This window comes from Rhinoderma darwinii, unplaced genomic scaffold, assembly GCF_050947455.1.
Source record: "Rhinoderma darwinii isolate aRhiDar2 unplaced genomic scaffold, aRhiDar2.hap1 Scaffold_481, whole genome shotgun sequence".
Classification (NCBI taxonomy): Eukaryota; Metazoa; Chordata; class Amphibia; order Anura; family Rhinodermatidae; genus Rhinoderma; species Rhinoderma darwinii.
This window is the reverse complement of record NW_027464027.1, coordinates 151,545-164,647: the sequence shown is the minus strand read 5'-3', so window position 1 is coordinate 164,647 and position 13,103 is coordinate 151,545. Positions and strand designations below refer to the sequence as shown.

At 45.7% G+C, this 13,103-nt stretch overlaps 14 non-coding genes across 14 annotated transcripts; 8 read left to right on the top strand and 6 right to left on the bottom strand.

The window, feature by feature from the left end:
• Positions 1 to 415: 415 nt before the first annotated feature.
• Positions 416 to 489, top strand: TRNAN-GUU (transfer RNA asparagine (anticodon GUU)). Its single transcript has one exon. It is a non-coding gene; the product is annotated as a tRNA-Asn (tRNA).
• Positions 490 to 2,179: 1,690 nt separating this feature from the next.
• TRNAN-GUU (transfer RNA asparagine (anticodon GUU)) lies at positions 2,180 to 2,253 on the top strand. The gene has a single exon. It is a non-coding gene; the product is annotated as a tRNA-Asn (tRNA).
• Positions 2,254 to 2,820: 567 nt separating this feature from the next.
• On the bottom strand, positions 2,821 to 2,906 carry TRNAY-GUA (transfer RNA tyrosine (anticodon GUA)). Its single transcript is given in 2 exon segments — positions 2,821 to 2,856; positions 2,870 to 2,906. It is a non-coding gene; the product is annotated as a tRNA-Tyr (tRNA).
• A 1,037-nt stretch (positions 2,907 to 3,943) lies between these two features.
• On the top strand, positions 3,944 to 4,017 carry TRNAN-GUU (transfer RNA asparagine (anticodon GUU)). The gene has a single exon. It is a non-coding gene; the product is annotated as a tRNA-Asn (tRNA).
• A 567-nt stretch (positions 4,018 to 4,584) lies between these two features.
• TRNAY-GUA (transfer RNA tyrosine (anticodon GUA)) lies at positions 4,585 to 4,670 on the bottom strand. The gene is given in 2 exon segments: positions 4,585 to 4,620; positions 4,634 to 4,670. It is a non-coding gene; the product is annotated as a tRNA-Tyr (tRNA).
• A 1,036-nt stretch (positions 4,671 to 5,706) lies between these two features.
• Positions 5,707 to 5,780, top strand: TRNAN-GUU (transfer RNA asparagine (anticodon GUU)). The gene has a single exon. It is a non-coding gene; the product is annotated as a tRNA-Asn (tRNA).
• A 567-nt stretch (positions 5,781 to 6,347) lies between these two features.
• TRNAY-GUA (transfer RNA tyrosine (anticodon GUA)) lies at positions 6,348 to 6,433 on the bottom strand. The gene is given in 2 exon segments: positions 6,348 to 6,383; positions 6,397 to 6,433. It is a non-coding gene; the product is annotated as a tRNA-Tyr (tRNA).
• Positions 6,434 to 7,461: 1,028 nt separating this feature from the next.
• TRNAN-GUU (transfer RNA asparagine (anticodon GUU)) lies at positions 7,462 to 7,535 on the top strand. The gene has a single exon. It is a non-coding gene; the product is annotated as a tRNA-Asn (tRNA).
• Positions 7,536 to 8,102: 567 nt separating this feature from the next.
• TRNAY-GUA (transfer RNA tyrosine (anticodon GUA)) lies at positions 8,103 to 8,188 on the bottom strand. The gene is given in 2 exon segments: positions 8,103 to 8,138; positions 8,152 to 8,188. It is a non-coding gene; the product is annotated as a tRNA-Tyr (tRNA).
• A 1,028-nt stretch (positions 8,189 to 9,216) lies between these two features.
• On the top strand, positions 9,217 to 9,290 carry TRNAN-GUU (transfer RNA asparagine (anticodon GUU)). Its single transcript has one exon. It is a non-coding gene; the product is annotated as a tRNA-Asn (tRNA).
• Positions 9,291 to 9,857: 567 nt separating this feature from the next.
• On the bottom strand, positions 9,858 to 9,943 carry TRNAY-GUA (transfer RNA tyrosine (anticodon GUA)). The gene is given in 2 exon segments: positions 9,858 to 9,893; positions 9,907 to 9,943. It is a non-coding gene; the product is annotated as a tRNA-Tyr (tRNA).
• A 1,031-nt stretch (positions 9,944 to 10,974) lies between these two features.
• TRNAN-GUU (transfer RNA asparagine (anticodon GUU)) lies at positions 10,975 to 11,048 on the top strand. Its single transcript has one exon. It is a non-coding gene; the product is annotated as a tRNA-Asn (tRNA).
• Positions 11,049 to 11,615: 567 nt separating this feature from the next.
• TRNAY-GUA (transfer RNA tyrosine (anticodon GUA)) lies at positions 11,616 to 11,701 on the bottom strand. Its single transcript is given in 2 exon segments — positions 11,616 to 11,651; positions 11,665 to 11,701. It is a non-coding gene; the product is annotated as a tRNA-Tyr (tRNA).
• Positions 11,702 to 12,729: 1,028 nt separating this feature from the next.
• Positions 12,730 to 12,803, top strand: TRNAN-GUU (transfer RNA asparagine (anticodon GUU)). Its single transcript has one exon. It is a non-coding gene; the product is annotated as a tRNA-Asn (tRNA).
• Positions 12,804 to 13,103: the final 300 nt, after the last annotated feature.

Here is a 13,103-nt window from a genome sequence, read left to right as displayed (position 1 = left end):
TCAGGGATCGGGGGTCTCTATTCTATTTTTACGAGAAAAACATGTGATTCCGACCGGGGATAATGGCCAAATTGTAACAGGGGGCGTGAGTAAAAGAGAGCACTTAGCAGAGGATGGTTTCGATCCATCGACCTCTGGGTTATGGGCCCAGCACGCTTCCGCTGCGCCACTCTGCTGCCATACCTCCAAAAGAGAGGGGTAGCCTATTACCCGCTGACTGTTGTTAAGACGCTAATGTGGAGGCCATCTCTGTGTTGCAATTGTCCATTTGTTGGCGGCTGTAGTTCCACGCAGTTGTTATGTTTTATCATTCTCTTCTTTTTATTGTGTTGATCAGAAGGTCCTCTAAGAAACATACTCCATTTACCATGTTGTGGCTTTTTTACGACTTTAATCAAAGTGGGGGAGCGTGGTTGTCTCTGTGGCGCAATTGGTTAGCGCGTTCGGCTGTTAACCGGAAGGTTGGTGGTTCAAGCCCACCCAGGGACGGCAGTGTCCTCTTTTTGTCTCAGTTGCATGTTACAGAAAATCCTATGGTGCCTCTCAACTTAAAGTTTCGGCCAGAAGAGGAGGGCACCGGTTGTAAGACCATTTCAACATGTACAGTGTGAAAAATTTTGAGAAGAGAAAAAAATCCCAGTGATTTGGATGACATAGTTGCAATGTAGAAAGAATGGTCCAGAGCCTTTGGCCCTCTTTGGTTGTGGGCCTAAATGTCTTTCCATGCGCCACTCTGTTTCAAAGAAGATGACACATGACATGAGAAACTGGGAGGTTCAAGCAAAGCTTGAAGGTTGTGAAAACTTTTTTTTGTCTGATAACCAAAAGGTTGGTGGTTCAAGCCCACCCAGGGATGATTGTACCCTCTTTTTGTTTCAGTTGCATGTCAGAGTTACAGAAAGTCCTACTGTGGCTCTCAACTGAGAGTTTCGGTCGGATGCCCATTTCAAATACCCAACACAAACAAGAGACCCCTCTGAAAATAGATAGAAGACGAGGGCACCGGGAGAGCATTTGTCGACAGGTTGAAACATCATCTATGAGACTAACAAAAGTTCCTTCGAGTCGGAATTGAACCAGCGACCTAAGGATTGCTGATTTTCTACTACAGTCCTCCGCTCTACCAGCTGAGCTATCGAAGGCTTGCCGAGCTGGTTGTCGGGTGCTTCCTAAGCTTGCAAATGAGTTACATGAGTAGGGAAACAGAGGAGAATTGTCCCGCTCTTTGAAAAACTCGGCAAACCAAAACTTTGGAGAATACGGGCGTCGATCCCGTTACCTCTCGCATGCTAAGCGAGCGCTCTACCATTTGAGCTAATCCCCCTTCTGGCAGTCCATGTTGGGGTCGATGCTGGTTTCCATGTTGGGGTGCCTGATTCACCACAATTGTGATCATCACATACTTTTCAACCTGTAGCTTTAAGCTTTTTTTTTTTTTTTTTTTTTTTTTTTTTAAGTGTGGATGTCTTTCTCCCGTAAAAGCAGAAGGAGCGTGGAGCTTACAGGGTGCCGGGTGGTGTAAAAGTATAGGTGAGTCGTTAGTGTACAGAGTGAAGAATTGTGGGAAGAGAAAAGAAATCAGAATGATTTAAATAAGAAAGTCGCAACGTAGAAAAGATGGTCTAGATCCAATGGCCCATTTGGTTGTGGGCCCAAAAGCCTTTGCCTGTGCCACTTTGTTGCAAAGGCGAAAACATGTGGCATGAGAAACTGGGAGGTTGCGTGTATAAAAAGCATAGTCTGAAGGTCGTGAAAATGAGATGGTCAGGGATCGGGGGTCTCTATTCTATTTTTACGAGAAAAACATGTGATTCCGACCGGGGATAATGGCCAAATTGTAACAGGGGGCGTGAGTAAAAGAGAGCACTTAGCAGAGGATGGTTTCGATCCATCGACCTCTGGGTTATGGGCCCAGCACGCTTCCGCTGCGCCACTCTGCTGCCATACCTCCAAAAGAGAGGGGTAGCCTATTACCCGCTGACTGTTGTTAAGACGCTAATGTGGAGGCCATCTCTGTGTTGCAATTGTCCATTTGTTGGCGGCTGTAGTTCCACGCAGTTGTTATGTTTTATCATTCTCTTCTTTTTATTGTGTTGATCAGAAGGTCCTCTAAGAAACATACTCCATTTACCATGTTGTGGCTTTTTTACGACTTTAATCAAAGTGGGGGAGCGTGGTTGTCTCTGTGGCGCAATTGGTTAGCGCGTTCGGCTGTTAACCGGAAGGTTGGTGGTTCAAGCCCACCCAGGGACGGCAGTGTCCTCTTTTTGTCTCAGTTGCATGTTACAGAAAATCCTATGGTGCCTCTCAACTTAAAGTTTCGGCCAGAAGAGGAGGGCACCGGTTGTAAGACCATTTCAACATGTACAGTGTGAAAAATTTTGAGAAGAGAAAAAAATCCCAGTGATTTGGATGACATAGTTGCAATGTAGAAAGAATGGTCCAGAGCCTTTGGCCCTCTTTGGTTGTGGGCCTAAATGTCTTTCCATGCGCCACTCTGTTTCAAAGAAGATGACACATGACATGAGAAACTGGGAGGTTCAAGCAAAGCTTGAAGGTTGTGAAAACTTTTTTTTGTCTGATAACCAAAAGGTTGGTGGTTCAAGCCCACCCAGGGATGATTGTACCCTCTTTTTGTTTCAGTTGCATGTCAGAGTTACAGAAAGTCCTACTGTGGCTCTCAACTGAGAGTTTCGGTCGGATGCCCATTTCAAATACCCAACACAAACAAGAGACCCCTCTGAAAATAGATAGAAGACGAGGGCACCGGGAGAGCATTTGTCGACAGGTTGAAACATCATCTATGAGACTAACAAAAGTTCCTTCGAGCCGGAATTGAACCAGCGACCTAAGGATTGCTGATTTTCTACTACAGTCCTCCGCTCTACCAGCTGAGCTATCGAAGGCTTGCCGAGCTGGTTGTCGGGTGCTTCCTAAGCTTGCAAATGAGTTACATGAGTAGGGAAACAGAGGAGAATTGTCCCGCTCTTTGAAAAACTCGGCAAACCAAAACTTTGGAGAATACGGGCGTCGATCCCGTTACCTCTCGCATGCTAAGCGAGCGCTCTACCATTTGAGCTAATCCCCCTTCTGGCAGTCCATGTTGGGGTCCATGCTGGTTTCCATGTTGGGGTGCCTGATTCACCACAATTGTGATCATCACATACTTTTCAACCTGTAGCTTTAAGGTTTTTTTTTTTTTTTTATGTTTTTTTTTTAAGTGTGGATGTCTTTCTCCCGTAAAAGCAGAAGGAGCGTGGAGCTTACAGGGTGCCGGGTGGTGTAAAAGTATAGGTGAGTCGTTAGTGTACAGAGTGAAGAATTGTGGGAAGAGAAAAGAAATCAGAATGATTTAAATAAGAAAGTCGCAACGTAGAAAAGATGGTCTAGATCCAATGGCCCATTTGGTTGTGGGCCCAAAAGCCTTTGCCTGTGCCACTTTGTTGCAAAGGCGAAAACATGTGGCATGAGAAACTGGGAGGTTGCGTGTATAAAAAGCATAGTCTGAAGGTCGTGAAAATGAGATGGTCAGGGATCGGGGGTCTCTATTCTATTTTTACGAGAAAAACATGTGATTCCGACCGGGGATAATGGCCAAATTGTAACAGGGGGCGTGAGTAAAAGAGAGCACTTAGCAGAGGATGGTTTCGATCCATCGACCTCTGGGTTATGGGCCCAGCACGCTTCCGCTGCGCCACTCTGCTGCCATACCTCCAAAAGAGAGGGGTAGCCTATTACCCGCTGACTGTTGTTAAGACGCTAATGTGGAGGCCATCTCTGTGTTGCAATTGTCCATTTGTTGGCGGCTGTAGTTCCACGCAGTTGTTATGTTTTATCATTCTCTTCTTTTTATTGTGTTGATCAGAAGGTCCTCTAAGAAACATACTCCATTTACCATGTTGTGGCTTTTTTACGACTTTAATCAAAGTGGGGGAGCGTGGTTGTCTCTGTGGCGCAATTGGTTAGCGCGTTCGGCTGTTAACCGGAAGGTTGGTGGTTCAAGCCCACCCAGGGACGGCAGTGTCCTCTTTTTGTCTCAGTTGCATGTTACAGAAAATCCTATGGTGCCTCTCAACTTAAAGTTTCGGCCAGAAGAGGAGGGCACCGGTTGTAAGACCATTTCAACATGTACAGTGTGAAAAATTTTGAGAAGAGAAAAAAATCCCAGTGATTTGGATGACATAGTTGCAATGTAGAAAGAATGGTCCAGAGCCTTTGGCCCTCTTTGGTTGTGGGCCTAAATGTCTTTCCATGCGCCACTCTGTTTCAAAGAAGATGACACATGACATGAGAAACTGGGAGGTTCAAGCAAAGCTTGAAGGTTGTGAAAACTTTTTTTTGTCTGATAACCAAAAGGTTGGTGGTTCAAGCCCACCCAGGGATGATTGTACCTTCTTTTTGTTTCAGTTGCATGTCAGAGTTACAGAAAGTCCTACTGTGGCTCTCAACTGAGAGTTTCGGTCGGATGCCCATTTCAAATACCCAACACAAACAAGAGACCCCTCTGAAAATAGATAGAAGACGAGGGCACCGGGAGAGCATTTGTCGACAGGTTGAAACATCATCTATGAGACTAACAAAAGTTCCTTCGAGCCGGAATTGAACCAGCGACCTAAGGATTGCTGATTTTCTACTACAGTCCTCCGCTCTACCAGCTGAGCTATCGAAGGCTTGCCGAGCTGGTTGTCGGGTGCTTCCTAAGCTTGCAAATGAGTTACATGAGTAGGGAAACAGAGGAGAATTGTCCCGCTCTTTGAAAAACTCGGCAAACCAAAACTTTGGAGAATACGGGCGTCGATCCCGTTACCTCTCGCATGCTAAGCGAGCGCTCTACCATTTGAGCTAATCCCCCTTCTGGCAGTCCATGTTGGGGTCCATGCTGGTTTCCATGTTGGGGTGCCTGATTCACCACAATTGTGATCATCACATACTTTTCAACCTGTAGCTTTAAGCTTTTTTTTTTTTTTTTTTTTTTTTTTTTAAGTGTGGATGTCTTTCTCCCGTAAAAGCAGAAGGAGCGTGGAGCTTACAGGGTGCCGGGTGGTGTAAAAGTATAGGTGAGTCGTTAGTGTACAGAGTGAAGAATTGTGGGAAGAGAAAAGAAATCAGAATGATTTAAATAAGAAAGTCGCAACGTAGAAAAGATGGTCTAGATCCAATGGCCCATTTGGTTGTGGGCCCAAAAGCCTTTGCCTGTGCCACTTTGTTGCAAAGGCGAAAACATGTGGCATGAGAAACTGGGAGGTTGCGTGTATAAAAAGCATAGTCTGAAGGTCGTGAAAATGAGATGGTCAGGGATCGGGGGTCTCTATTCTATTTTTACGAGAAAAACATGTGATTCCGACCGGGGATAATGGCCAAATTGTAACAGGGGGCGTGAGTAAAAGAGAGCACTTAGCAGAGGATGGTTTCGATCCATCGACCTCTGGGTTATGGGCCCAGCACGCTTCCGCTGCGCCACTCTGCTGCCATACCTCCAAAAGAGAGGGGTAGCCTATTACCCGCTGACTGTTGTTAAGACGCTAATGTGGAGGCCATCTCTGTGTTGCAATTGTCCATTTGTTGGCGGCTGTAGTTCCACGCAGTTGTTATGTTTTATCATTCTCTTCTTTTTATTGTGTTGATCAGAAGGTCCTCTAAGAAACATACTCCATTTACCATGTTGTGGCTTTTTTACGACTTTAATCAAAGTGGGGGAGCGTGGTTGTCTCTGTGGCGCAATTGGTTAGCGCGTTCGGCTGTTAACCGGAAGGTTGGTGGTTCAAGCCCACCCAGGGACGGCAGTGTCCTCTTTTTGTCTCAGTTGCATGTTACAGAAAATCCTATGGTGCCTCTCAACTTAAAGTTTCGGCCAGAAGAGGAGGGCACCGGTTGTAAGACCATTTCAACATGTACAGTGTGAAATATTTTGAGAAGAGAAAAAAATCCCAGTGATTTGGATGACATAGTTGCAATGTAGAAAGAATGGTCCAGAGCCTTTGGCCCTCTTTGGTTGTGGGCCTAAATGTCTTTCCATGCGCCACTCTGTTTCAAAGAAGATGACACATGACATGAGAAACTGGGAGGTTCAAGCAAAGCTTGAAGGTTGTGAAAACTTTTTTTTGTCTGATAACCAAAAGGTTGGTGGTTCAAGCCCACCCAGGGATGATTGTACCCTCTTTTTGTTTCAGTTGCATGTCAGAGTTACAGAAAGTCCTACTGTGGCTCTCAACTGAGAGTTTCGGTCGGATGCCCATTTCAAATACCCAACACAAACAAGAGACCCCTCTGAAAATAGATAGAAGACGAGGGCACCGGGAGAGCATTTGTCGACAGGTTGAAACATCATCTATGAGACTAACAAAAGTTCCTTCGAGCCGGAATTGAACCAGCGACCTAAGGATTGCTGATTTTCTACTACAGTCCTCCGCTCTACCAGCTGAGCTATCGAAGGCTTGCCGAGCTGGTTGTCGGGTGCTTCCTAAGCTTGCAAATGAGTTACATGAGTAGGGAAACAGAGGAGAATTGTCCCGCTCTTTGAAAAACTCGGCAAACCAAAACTTTGGAGAATACGGGCGTCGATCCCGTTACCTCTCGCATGCTAAGCGAGCGCTCTACCATTTGAGCTAATCCCCCTTCTGGCAGTCCATGTTGGGGTCCATGCTGGTTTCCATGTTGGGGTGCCTGATTCACCACAATTGTGATCATCACATACTTTTCAACCTGTAGCTTTAAGCTTTTTTTTTTTTTTTTTTTTAAGTGTGGATGTCTTTCTCCCGTAAAAGCAGAAGGAGCGTGGAGCTTACAGGGTGCCGGGTGGTGTAAAAGTATAGGTGAGTCGTTAGTGTACAGAGTGAAGAATTGTGGGAAGAGAAAAGAAATCAGAATGATTTAAATAAGAAAGTCGCAACGTAGAAAAGATGGTCTAGATCCAATGGCCCATTTGGTTGTGGGCCCAAAAGCCTTTGCCTGTGCCACTTTGTTGCAAAGGCGAAAACATGTGGCATGAGAAACTGGGAGGTTGCGTGTATAAAAAGCATAGTCTGAAGGTCGTGAAAATGAGATGGTCAGGGATCGGGGGTCTCTATTCTATTTTTACGAGAAAAACATGTGATTCCGACCGGGGATAATGGCCAAATTGTAACAGGGGGCGTGAGTAAAAGAGAGCACTTAGCAGAGGATGGTTTCGATCCATCGACCTCTGGGTTATGGGCCCAGCACGCTTCCGCTGCGCCACTCTGCTGCCATACCTCCAAAAGAGAGGGGTAGCCTATTACCCGCTGACTGTTGTTAAGACGCTAATGTGGAGGCCATCTCTGTGTTGCAATTGTCCATTTGTTGGCGGCTGTAGTTCCACGCAGTTGTTATGTTTTATCATTCTCTTCTTTTTATTGTGTTGATCAGAAGGTCCTCTAAGAAACATACTCCATTTACCATGTTGTGGCTTTTTTACGACTTTAATCAAAGTGGGGGAGCGTGGTTGTCTCTGTGGCGCAATTGGTTAGCGCGTTCGGCTGTTAACCGGAAGGTTGGTGGTTCAAGCCCACCCAGGGACGGCAGTGTCCTCTTTTTGTCTCAGTTGCATGTTACAGAAAATCCTATGGTGCCTCTCAACTTAAAGTTTCGGCCAGAAGAGGAGGGCACCGGTTGTAAGACCATTTCAACATGTACAGTGTGAAAAATTTTGAGAACAGAAAAAAATCCCAGTGATTTGGATGACATAGTTGCAATGTAGAAAGAATGGTCCAGAGCCTTTGGCCCTCTTTGGTTGTGGGCCTAAATGTCTTTCCATGCGCCACTCTGTTTCAAAGAAGATGACACATGACATGAGAAACTGGGAGGTTCAAGCAAAGCTTGAAGGTTGTGAAAACTTTTTTTTGTCTGATAACCAAAAGGTTGGTGGTTCAAGCCCACCCAGGGATGATTGTACCCTCTTTTTGTTTCAGTTGCATGTCAGAGTTACAGAAAGTCCTACTGTGGCTCTCAACTGAGAGTTTCGGTCGGATGCCCATTTCAAATACCCAACACAAACAAGAGACCCCTCTGAAAATAGATAGAAGACGAGGGCACCGGGAGAGCATTTGTCGACAGGTTGAAACATCATCTATGAGACTAACAAAAGTTCCTTCGAGCCGGAATTGAACCAGCGACCTAAGGATTGCTGATTTTCTACTACAGTCCTCCGCTCTACCAGCTGAGCTATCGAAGGCTTGCCGAGCTGGTTGTCGGGTGCTTCCTAAGCTTGCAAATGAGTTACATGAGTAGGGAAACAGAGGAGAATTGTCCCGCTCTTTGAAAAACTCGGCAAACCAAAACTTTGGAGAATACGGGCGTCGATCCCGTTACCTCTCGCATGCTAAGCGAGCGCTCTACCATTTGAGCTAATCCCCCTTCTGGCAGTCCATGTTGGGGTCCATGCTGGTTTCCATGTTGGGGTGCCTGATTCACCACAATTGTGATCATCACATACTTTTCAACCTGTAGCTTTAAGCTTTTTTTTTTTTTTTTTTTTAAGTGTGGATGTCTTTCTCCCGTAAAAGCAGAAGGAGCGTGGAGCTTACAGGGTGCCGGGTGGTGTAAAAGTATAGGTGAGTCGTTAGTGTACAGAGTGAAGAATTGTGGGAAGAGAAAAGAAATCAGAATGATTTAAATAAGAAAGTCGCAACGTAGAAAAGATGGTCTAGATCCAATGGCCCATTTGGTTGTGGGCCCAAAAGCCTTTGCCTGTGCCACTTTGTTGCAAAGGCGAAAACATGTGGCATGAGAAACTGGGAGGTTGCGTGTATAAAAAGCATAGTCTGAAGGTCGTGAAAATGAGATGGTCAGGGATCGGGGGTCTCTATTCTATTTTTACGAGAAAAACATGTGATTCCGACCGGGGATAATGGCCAAATTGTAACAGGGGGCGTGAGTAAAAGAGAGCACTTAGCAGAGGATGGTTTCGATCCATCGACCTCTGGGTTATGGGCCCAGCACGCTTCCGCTGCGCCACTCTGCTGCCATACCTCCAAAAGAGAGGGGTAGCCTATTACCCGCTGACTGTTGTTAAGACGCTAATGTGGAGGCCATCTCTGTGTTGCAATTGTCCATTTGTTGGCGGCTGTAGTTCCACGCAGTTGTTATGTTTTATCATTCTCTTCTTTTTATTGTGTTGATCAGAAGGTCCTCTAAGAAACATACTCCATTTACCATGTTGTGGCTTTTTTACGACTTTAATCAAAGTGGGGGAGCGTGGTTGTCTCTGTGGCGCAATTGGTTAGCGCGTTCGGCTGTTAACCGGAAGGTTGGTGGTTCAAGCCCACCCAGGGACGGCAGTGTCCTCTTTTTGTCTCAGTTGCATGTTACAGAAAATCCTATGGTGCCTCTCAACTTAAAGTTTCGGCCAGAAGAGGAGGGCACCGGTTGTAAGACCATTTCAACATGTACAGTGTGAAAAATTTTGAGAAGAGAAAAAAATCCCAGTGATTTGGATGACATAGTTGCAATGTAGAAAGAATGGTCCAGAGCCTTTGGCCCTCTTTGGTTGTGGGCCTAAATGTCTTTCCATGCGCCACTCTGTTTCAAAGAAGATGACACATGACATGAGAAACTGGGAGGTTCAAGCAAAGCTTGAAGGTTGTGAAAACTTTTTTTTGTCTGATAACCAAAAGGTTGGTGGTTCAAGCCCACCCAGGGATGATTGTACCCTCTTTTTGTTTCAGTTGCATGTCAGAGTTACAGAAAGTCCTACTGTGGCTCTCAACTGAGAGTTTCGGTCGGATGCCCATTTCAAATACCCAACACAAACAAGAGACCCCTCTGAAAATAGATAGAAGACGAGGGCACCGGGAGAGCATTTGTCGACAGGTTGAAACATCATCTATGAGACTAACAAAAGTTCCTTCGAGCCGGAATTGAACCAGCGACCTAAGGATTGCTGATTTTCTACTACAGTCCTCCGCTCTACCAGCTGAGCTATCGAAGGCTTGCCGAGCTGGTTGTCGGGTGCTTCCTAAGCTTGCAAATGAGTTACATGAGTAGGGAAACAGAGGAGAATTGTCCCGCTCTTTGAAAAACTCGGCAAACCAAAACTTTGGAGAATACGGGCGTCGATCCCGTTACCTCTCGCATGCTAAGCGAGCGCTCTACCATTTGAGCTAATCCCCCTTCTGGCAGTCCATGTTGGGGTCCATGCTGGTTTCCATGTTGGGGTGCCTGATTCACCACAATTGTGATCATCACATACTTTTCAACCTGTAGCTTTAAGCTTTTTTTTTTTTTTTTTTTTTTAAAGTGTGGATGTCTTTCTCCCGTAAAAGCAGAAGGAGCGTGGAGCTTACAGGGTGCCGGGTGGTGTAAAAGTATAGGTGAGTCGTTAGTGTACAGAGTGAAGAATTGTGGGAAGAGAAAAGAAATCAGAATGATTTAAATAAGAAAGTCGCAACGTAGAAAAGATGGTCTAGATCCAATGGCCCATTTGGTTGTGGGCCCAAAAGCCTTTGCCTGTGCCACTTTGTTGCAAAGGCGAAAACATGTGGCATGAGAAACTGGGAGGTTGCGTGTATAAAAAGCATAGTCTGAAGGTCGTGAAAATGAGATGGTCAGGGATCGGGGGTCTCTATTCTATTTTTACGAGAAAAACATGTGATTCCGACCGGGGATAATGGCCAAATTGTAACAGGGGGCGTGAGTAAAAGAGAGCACTTAGCAGAGGATGGTTTCGATCCATCGACCTCTGGGTTATGGGCCCAGCACGCTTCCGCTGCGCCACTCTGCTGCCATACCTCCAAAAGAGAGGGGTAGCCTATTACCCGCTGACTGTTGTTAAGACGCTAATGTGGAGGCCATCTCTGTGTTGCAATTGTCCATTTGTTGGCGGCTGTAGTTCCACGCAGTTGTTATGTTTTATCATTCTCTTCTTTTTATTGTGTTGATCAGAAGGTCCTCTAAGAAACATACTCCATTTACCATGTTGTGGCTTTTTTACGACTTTAATCAAAGTGGGGGAGCGTGGTTGTCTCTGTGGCGCAATTGGTTAGCGCGTTCGGCTGTTAACCGGAAGGTTGGTGGTTCAAGCCCACCCAGGGACGGCAGTGTCCTCTTTTTGTCTCAGTTGCATGTTACAGAAAATCCTATGGTGCCTCTCAACTTAAAGTTTCGGCCAGAAGAGGAGGGCACCGGTTGTAAGACCATTTCAACATGTACAGTGTGAAAAATTTTGAGAAGAGAAAAAAATCCCAGTGATTTGGATGACATAGTTGCAATGTAGAAAGAATGGTCCAGAGCCTTTGGCCCTCTTTGGTTGTGGGCCTAAATGTCTTTCCATGCGCCACTCTGTTTCAAAGAAGATGACACATGACATGAGAAACTGGGAGGTTCAAGCAAAGCTTGAAGGTTGTGAAAACTTTTTTTTGTCTGATAACCAAAAGGTTGGTGGTTCAAGCCCACCCAGGGATGATTGTACCCTCTTTTTGTTTCAGTTGCATGTCAGAGTTACAGAAAGTCCTACTGTGGCTCTCAACTGAGAGTTTCGGTCGGATGCCCATTTCAAATACCCAACACAAACAAGAGACCCCTCTGAAAATAGATAGAAGACGAGGGCACCGGGAGAGCATTTGTCGACAGGTTGAAACATCATCTATGAGACTAACAAAAGTTCCTTCGAGCCGGAATTGAACCAGCGACCTAAGGATTGCTGATTTTCTACTACAGTCCTCCGCTCTACCAGCTGAGCTATCGAAGGCTTGCCGAGCTGGTTGTCGGGTGCTTCCTAAGCTTGCAAATGAGTTACATGAGTAGGGAAACAGAGGAGAATTGTCCCGCTCTTTGAAAAACTCGGCAAACCAAAACTTTGGAGAATACGGGCGTCGATCCCGTTACCTCTCGCATGCTAAGCGAGCGCTCTACCATTTGAGCTAATCCCCCTTCTGGCAGTCCATGTTGGGGTCCATGCTGGTTTCCATGTTGGGGTGCCTGATTCACCACAATTGTGATCATCACATACTTTTCAACCTGTAGCTTTAAGCTTTTTTTTTTTTTTTTTTTTAAGTGTGGATGTCTTTCTCCCGTAAAAGCAGAAGGAGCGTGGAGCTTACAGGGTGCCGGGTGGTGTAAAAGTATAGGTGAGTCGTTAGTGTACAGAGTGAAGAATTGTGGGAAGAGAAAAGAAATCAGAATGATTTAAATAAGAAAGTCGCAACGTAGAAAAGATGGTCTAGATCCAATGGCCCATTTGGTTGTGGGCCCAAAAGCCTTTGCCTGTGCCACTTTGTTGCAAAGGCGAAAACATGTGGCATGAGAAACTGGGAGGTTGCGTGTATAAAAAGCATAGTCTGAAGGTCGTGAAAATGAGATGGTCAGGGATCGGGGGTCTCTATTCTATTTTTACGAGAAAAACATGTGATTCCGACCGGGGATAATGGCCAAATTGTAACAGGGGGCGTGAGTAAAAGAGAGCACTTAGCAGAGGATGGTTTCGATCCATCGACCTCTGGGTTATGGGCCCAGCACGCTTCCGCTGCGCCACTCTGCTGCCATACCTCCAAAAGAGAGGGGTAGCCTATTACCCGCTGACTGTTGTTAAGACGCTAATGTGGAGGCCATCTCTGTGTTGCAATTGTCCATTTGTTGGCGGCTGTAGTTCCACGCAGTTGTTATGTTTTATCATTCTCTTCTTTTTATTGTGTTGATCAGAAGGTCCTCTAAGAAACATACTCCATTTACCATGTTGTGGCTTTTTTACGACTTTAATCAAAGTGGGGGAGCGTGGTTGTCTCTGTGGCGCAATTGGTTAGCGCGTTCGGCTGTTAACCGGAAGGTTGGTGGTTCAAGCCCACCCAGGGACGGCAGTGTCCTCTTTTTGTCTCAGTTGCATGTTACAGAAAATCCTATGGTGCCTCTCAACTTAAAGTTTCGGCCAGAAGAGGAGGGCACCGGTTGTAAGACCATTTCAACATGTACAGTGTGAAAAATTTTGAGAAGAGAAAAAAATCCCAGTGATTTGGATGACATAGTTGCAATGTAGAAAGAATGGTCCAGAGCCTTTGGCCCTCTTTGGTTGTGGGCCTAAATGTCTTTCCATGCGCCACTCTGTTTCAAAGAAGATGACACATGACATGAGAAACTGGGAGGTTCAAGCAAAGCTT